The sequence below is a fragment of the Arachis stenosperma genome, chromosome 9 (genome assembly GCF_014773155.1).
Source record: "Arachis stenosperma cultivar V10309 chromosome 9, arast.V10309.gnm1.PFL2, whole genome shotgun sequence".
Lineage (NCBI taxonomy): Eukaryota > Viridiplantae > Streptophyta > Magnoliopsida > Fabales > Fabaceae > Arachis > Arachis stenosperma.
In genome coordinates, this window is record NC_080385.1 from 92,914,025 (window position 1) to 92,921,306 (window position 7,282).

The window sequence follows — 7,282 nt, forward strand, 5'->3', positions numbered from 1 at the left end:
GAGTGAGAGATTGGGAAGGAAGCTTGCAAAAATGGAAGGAACACAAGAAATTGAGGAGATGACCAGCGAGAAGTGACGCGTACACGTCAGCGACGCGACCGCGCGGAAGAAAGGAATTTGCAGTGACGCGGCCGCATGAGTGACGTGGACGCGCGGATTGGAAAAGCAGAAGCGACGCGGAGGCATGGACGACGCGCCCACATGGAAAAGAAAAACGCCGAATGACGCGTCTGCGTGAATGACACGTCCGCGTGACGTGCGCGATCTGCAGAATTACAAAGTGATACGTAAAAATGAGATTTCACATACAACCGGCAAGAATACCGGGTCGTATCAAGTAATAAAACTCACTAAGAGTGAGGTCGATCCCACGGAGATTGGTAGATTAAGCAACTTTAGTTAAATGGTGGATTTAGTCAAGCAAACATGGTTTTGATTTCATGAGATTTGAATGCTTAAAAGAAATTGCAAAGAATCAAATGACAGGAAAATTTAAGAACTAAAGTAAGGAAAGCAATTAAAATGACTGAAAGTAAATAATGGAAACTTAAATTGCAAGAAACTTAAATGACATCGAAAGTCAATTGCAAGAAAGTAGAGTGCTGAATTCTTAAGAGCAAAAGAGTAAATAGCAAGAAATAGAGAAACAGAATGTAAATGACAAGAATAATAAATTGCAAGAGTGTAGAAGGGAGATGGGGTAATGGGTATTCAAATACTAAAGAGCAAAAGAAATGAGAATTAATGATAGAGAGAATCATTAGGGATCGGAGATACAAATTTTCATGAATTGATGTTGATCAATTCCTTCTCAATCATGGGTATAGATCCATGGCTTTGTGGGTAATTGAGTCCCAATCTCTTGGTGACTCAATTTCTCTCAACACAACCAATTGTCACTCTCGTGATCTAATTGTTCATGAGAAGAGATGAAGTTCAATTTCTAATCCAAGCCACACAATTTCCAGAATCTCAACCAAGGAAGGTTACATCTCACATACCAACCAAAGTGTATTGATTAAGGAAATCATGAAAGGATGAACTATAAACTGAACTATGTGGCTCATTTCTCAAATTCACCACACAATTCATATAGATTAACCCCTCTCTCGATGGTGATTGAATCTTTGAAGAACAAGAGTTTCCTCTTGGATTAACCACTTGAATTGAGAAAGAGAAGAAGATTTATCAATTCAATCAAATAAGCAGAGCTCTTCCCCTTAACGAAAGTGGGGTTTAGTGAATCATAGCTCCAATTTCAACAACAATTACCATAAATGAAAATTAAACTAAGTGTGAAGAAGGATGAAGAAGAAGAAGAAAATGCTTAAAACTCAAAGATGAAAAGTTGCAAGAAAAGCCAAAATAGCTTTCCGGTATACTCCCGGGAATGCAACAGAGTTCTCCAAGTAAAAGTGCTAGCAAGTAAAAGTCCCTAAAAGTCTAGAAATCTAAGTGTCAAAAAAGTCCTCCTAAAGTACAAACTCCTTCTCTATTTATATTAGTCCTAAAACTCCTTCAAAGATCTTCAATTGGGCTAGCAATGTGGGCTTCCTCTTTGTTGAATTCTTGGCTCAATGGGAGAAGTGTTGCTAAACATGGAAGGAGGAGTTCATTCATAATGCTTCTGGCCCAATGGCTTGGCATTTTTGCCAATAACGCTAGCCTTAATGCACGTTGGCAACGTGCATTGTGTTTTCCTGGGAGTGAGCTTTGAGACTTGGGTGTTGCTAGCCCAAGTTGTTGCTAACAACTTGTTTTTCTTCTTCTTGACTCTACATTCATACTTAATGTTGCCCAGAATTTGAGTATCAATCATCTGCTTCAATATAGACTATCATACATTATTGGAAAGATCAGAGTGTCTTCTTTCTAATGCATTTAGAATCATCTCAATTGGATTTTTCTAGCTCAAGTTATGCTTCCTCAAAGAAGGTAAGGTCAAGCTGCAAAGTTGTTGCTGAACACATCCCTCTCTTCCCAAGTTGGCAACGTGCCAAGCCTCCCAAGGTCAAATCATGGGGCTGGCGTTGTCCTCAAACACGCCCCCTTGTTGGCACATTGGCAACGTGCTCGTTGCTTCCCTCCAGGGCTGCTTTCTATTCTTCAACTCTGCTTGTCACGTTGCCTTGGAACACGCCTCTAGAAGCTGGCATTGGCAACGTGCTCGAGTGAGGGGATTGCTCTCAAAATAGCTTGTCACGTTGCCTTGGAACACGCCTTTGGAAGCTGGCGTTGGCAATGTGCGTGCTTCTTCCCCTGGGCAAGCTTTCTTGCCTAGCGTTGGCATTGGACATGCCAGTACATCCTCAAGTTGGCAACGTGCTCGAGTTAGCTTCTCCAAGGCTGCATCCTAGCTTGGCTTTGCTTGCTACGTTGCCCCCAAACACGCCTTTGGAAGCTAGCATTGGCAACGTGCTCGATCTTTGTTTTTGCGCCCCAAGATGGCTTGTTGCGTTGCCCTTAAACATGCCCACACAGCTTGGCGTTGGCAACGTTGGCTTCCTTTCCTGGACAGCTGATGAGCGGATAATTTGTACGCTTTTTGGCATTGTTTTTAGTATGTTTTTGGTAGTTTTAGTTTAGTTTTTATTATATTTTTATTAGTTTTTAGTTAAAATTCACTTTTCTGGACTTTACTATGAGTTTGTGTGTTTTTCTGTGATTTCAGGTATTTTCTGGCTGAAATTGAGGGACCTGAGCAAAAATCTGATTCAGAGACTGAAAAGGACTGCAGATGCTGTTGGATTCTGACCTCCCTGCACTCGAAGTGGATTTTCTGGAGCTACAAAAGCCCAATTGGCGCGCTCTCAACGGCGTTGGAAAGTAGACATCCTGGGCTTTCCAGCAATATATAATAGTCCATACTTTGCCCAAGATTTGATGGCCCAAACCGGCGCTCAAAGTCACCTACAGAAATTCCAGCGTTAAACGCCGGAACTGGCACCTAAATGGGAGTTAAACGCCCAAACTGGATTAAAAGCTGGCGTTTAACTCCAAGAAGAGTCTCTACACGAAAATGCTTCATTGCTCAGCCCAAGCACACACCAAGTGGGCCCGGAAGTGGATTTTTATGTCATTTACTCACCTTTGTACACCTCAGGCTACTAGTTTTTCTATATATAGAACCTTTTACTATTGTATTTTCATCTTCGGACATCTAGTTCTTAGATCATTGGGAGGCTGGCCTCACGGCCATGCCTAGACCTTGTTCTTATGTATTTTCAACGGTGGAGTTTCTACACACCATAGATTAAGGTGTGGAGCTCTGCTGTACCTCGAGTATTAATGCAATTACTATTGTTCTTCCATTCAATTTCGCTTGTTCTTTTACCAAGATATCACTTGTTCTTCAACATGATGAAGGTGATGATTGACGCCCATTACCATTCTCACCCATGAACAAGGTGACTGACAACCATTCTTGTTCTACAAGCATCTGAGGCTTAGTGAATATCTCTTGGATTTCTGATTGCATGATGCATGGTTGATCGCCTGACAACCGAGTGCTCGCCTGACAAACGAGCCAGCCATTCCGTGAGATCAGAGTCTTCGTGGTATAGGCAGGACCTGATGGCGGCATTCAAGAGAATCCGGAAGGTCTAAACCTTGTCTGTGGTATTCTGAGTAGGATTCAATGATTGAATGACTGTGATATGCTTCAAACCTGTAACCTACTGGGCGTTAGTGACAGACGCAAAAGAGTGATTCTATTCCGGTAGGGGAGGGAACCAAACCGGTGATTGGCAGTACTGTGACAGAGTACGTGCATTAGCTTTCACTGCGCGGATGGGAGGTAGCTGCTGACAACAGTGAAACCCTACATGAACTTGCCATGGAAAGGAGTAAGAAGGATTGGATGAAGACAGTAGGAAAGCAGAGAGACGGAAGGGAAGGCATCTTCATACACTTGTCTGAAGCTCTTACACCAATGATATACATAAGTATCTCTATCTTTATCTTTATGTTATTTTCGTTCATCACCATTATACATTTGAGTCTGCCTGACTGAGATTTACAAGATGACCATAGCTTGCTTCATACCACCAATCTCCGTGGGATCGACCCTTACTCGCGTAAGGTTTATTACTTGGACGACCCAGTGCACTTGCTGGTTAGTTGTGCGAAGTTGTAGTGATCACAATTTCGTGCACCAAGTTTTTGGCGCCGTTGCCGGGGATTGTTCTTGTGTATGGACAACTGACGGTTCATCTTGTTGCTTAGATTAGGTATTATTTTTCTTCAGAGTTCTTAAGAATGAATTCTAGTATTTCAAGGTGATGTTTTTATCATCACCAAAGCTGATTGATCATCATCAATTTAGCTCTTGAATGCAATGTCCTGCTGAAGCTTAGCTAGCTATGTCTAATTCCTTTAGACTAAAGCTTTAGACTAACATTGCATGATTCCTGGAATTCTCATTAAGAATTTTGATACCTTTATTTTCCTTTTCACTTAATTTTCGAAAAAAGCCAAAAAAATTTACACAAGCATAAAATCCAAAAATATTTCTTGTTTGAGTCTAGAGTTTCATCTTAAGTTTAGTATCAATTGCATGTTTCTGTTCTTCTTGCATTTTTCGAATTTATGCATGTGTCTTAATTAATCTTCAAGTTGTTCTTGATGATTTCCTTGTTTTGATCTTTGAATTCTATTGACTTGAGTGTTTTGTTGTTTCTCATATGCATTCTCATTTTGTTAGTGTCAATAGTAGACAAACTGCTAAGTTAGGTGTCTTGCATGCATTGTTATTTGATTTTAGTTGCATTTTGATTATTCCTCATTATTAAAAATCCAAAAATATTTTTAATTTGTGTCTTTTCAAGTCAATAATACAAAGAATTGAAGATTCAGAACATACTGCAGAGAAATTACACAGAAAAAGCTGAGCAGTCAAAAATGCCCAGTGAAGAAGGCAGACTGGCGTTTAAACGTCAGCCAGGGTACCTGGTTGGGCGTTTAACGCCCAAAAGGGTAGTAGTTTGGGCGTTAAACGCCAGAATGTGCACCATTCTGGGCGTTTAACGCCAGGATGGCAAAGGGGGAAGATTTTGTTCTCAAAATCAATTTTTTTTTCAAGTTTTCAAAGTTTTTCAAAATCAAATCTTTTTCAAATCATATCTTTTCAATCAAATGTTTTCAAAATCAATTTCTTTCCTTTTTCAAAGATACTTACTAACAATTAATGATTTGATTGAACATTTTTTGCCTCTTCTGTTGAGGAAGGTTTTATGTTTGAATCATATCTTTTCTTGTTAGGCAAGTCATTAATTTTTAAAATCATATCTTTTCAAATTGTTTTCAAATCATATCTTTTTAAAATTGTTTTCAAATCATATCTTTTAAAATTGTTTTCAAATCATATCTTTTAAAATTGTTTTCAAATCATATCTTTTCAATCATATCTTTTTGATTTCTAATTTCAAATCTTTTTCAAAAATCACTTGATTCTTTTTCTATTCTTAGTTTTTTAGAATCAATTAGTGTTTTTCAAAATGTTTTCAAAATCTTTTACTTAATTTTCGAAAATTACTTTCCTCCTTCTCACATCCTTCTGTTTTTGGACTAACACTATCCCTTAATGCAAAATTCGAACTCCATCTTCTTTGATAAGTTCAAATTTTCCACCTCTGTCTTCCATTTTTCTTTCTCTGACACCTCAAGGAATCTCTATACTGTGACATAGAGGATTCCATATTTTCTTGTTCTCTTCTCTTTCATATGAGCAGGAACAAAGACAAAGGCATTCTTGTTGAAGCTGACCCTGAACCTGAAAGGACCTTGAAGCGAAAGCTAAGAGAAGCCAAAACACAAATCTCTTTAGAGGACCTGACCGAATTCTTCAAAGTAGAAGAAGACATGGCAGCCGAAAATAACAATAATGCAAACAATGCAAGGAAGGTGCTGGGTGACTTTACTGCACCTACTCCCGACTTCTATGGGAGAAGCATCTCTATCCCTGCCATTGGAGCAAACAACTTTGAGCTTAAGCCTCAATTAGTTTCTCTAATGCAACAGAATTGCAAGTTCCATGGACTTCCAATGGAAGATCCTCATCAGTTCTTAGCTGAATTCTTGCAAATCTGTGACACAGTCAAGACTAATGGGGTAGACCCTGAGGTCTACAGACTGATGCTATTCCCTTTTGCTGTAAGAGACAGAGCTAGAATATGGTTGGATTCTCAACCTAAAGAAAGCCTGGACTCTTGGGAAAAGCTAGTCAATGCCTTCTTGGCAAAGTTCTTTCCACCACAAAGATGGAGTAAGCTTAGAGTGGAAGTCCAAACCTTCAGACAGAAGGATGGAGAATCCCTCTATGAAGCTTGGGAAAGATACAAACAACTGATCAGAAAATGTCCTTCTGACATGCTTTCTGAATGGAGCATCATAGGTATCTTCTATGATGGTCTCTCTGAACTATCCAAGATGTCTTTGGATAGCTCTGCTGGAGGATCTCTTCATCTGAAGAAGATGCCTACAGAGGCTCAAGAGCTCATTGAAATGGTTGCAAATAACCAATTCATGTACACTTCTGAGAGAAATCCTGTGAACAATGGGACAAGTCAGAAGAAAGGAGTTCTTGAAATTGATACTCTGAATGCCATTTTGGCTCAGAATAAAATATTGACTCAACAAGTCAATTTGATTTCTCAAAGTCTGTCTGGAATGCAAAATGCACCAAACAGTACTAAGGATGCTTCATCTGAGGAAGAAGCTTATGATCCTGAGAACCCTTCAATGGAAGAGGTGAATTACCTAGGAGAACCCTATGGTAACACCTATAATTCTTCATGGAGAAATCACCCAAATCTCTCATGGAAGAATCAAGAGAGACCTCAACAAGGTTTCAATAGTAATGGTGGAAGAAACAGGTTTAGCAATGGCAAGCCTTTTCCATCATCTTCTCAGCAACAGACAGAGAGTTCTAAGCAGAATACTTCTGACTTAACAACAATGGTCTCTGATCTAATAAAGACCACTCAAAGTTTCATGAATGAAACAAGGTCCTCCATCAGAAATTTGGAAGGACAAGTGGGTCAGCTGAGCAAGAAAGTTACTGAACTCCCTCCTAGCACTCTCCCAAGTAATACAGAAGAAAATCCAAAAGGAGAGTGCAAAGCCATAGACATGGCCGAATATGGAGAGGAAAGAGAAGAGGAGGACGCCACTGAGGAGGACCTCAGTGGGCGTGTACCAATCTCCTCTGAGTTCCTCAATGAGGAACAATGGGAATCTGAGGCTCAAAATGAGACCATAGAGATTCCATTGGATTTACTTCTGC

General features: G+C 39.8%; 1 non-coding gene across 1 annotated transcript; it reads right to left on the reverse strand.

Moving 5' to 3' along the window:
• Positions 1-6,264: 6,264 nt before the first annotated feature.
• On the reverse strand, positions 6,265-6,372 carry LOC130952769 (small nucleolar RNA R71). The gene has a single exon (XR_009074945.1). It is a non-coding gene; the product is annotated as a small nucleolar RNA R71 (small nucleolar RNA).
• Positions 6,373-7,282: the final 910 nt, after the last annotated feature.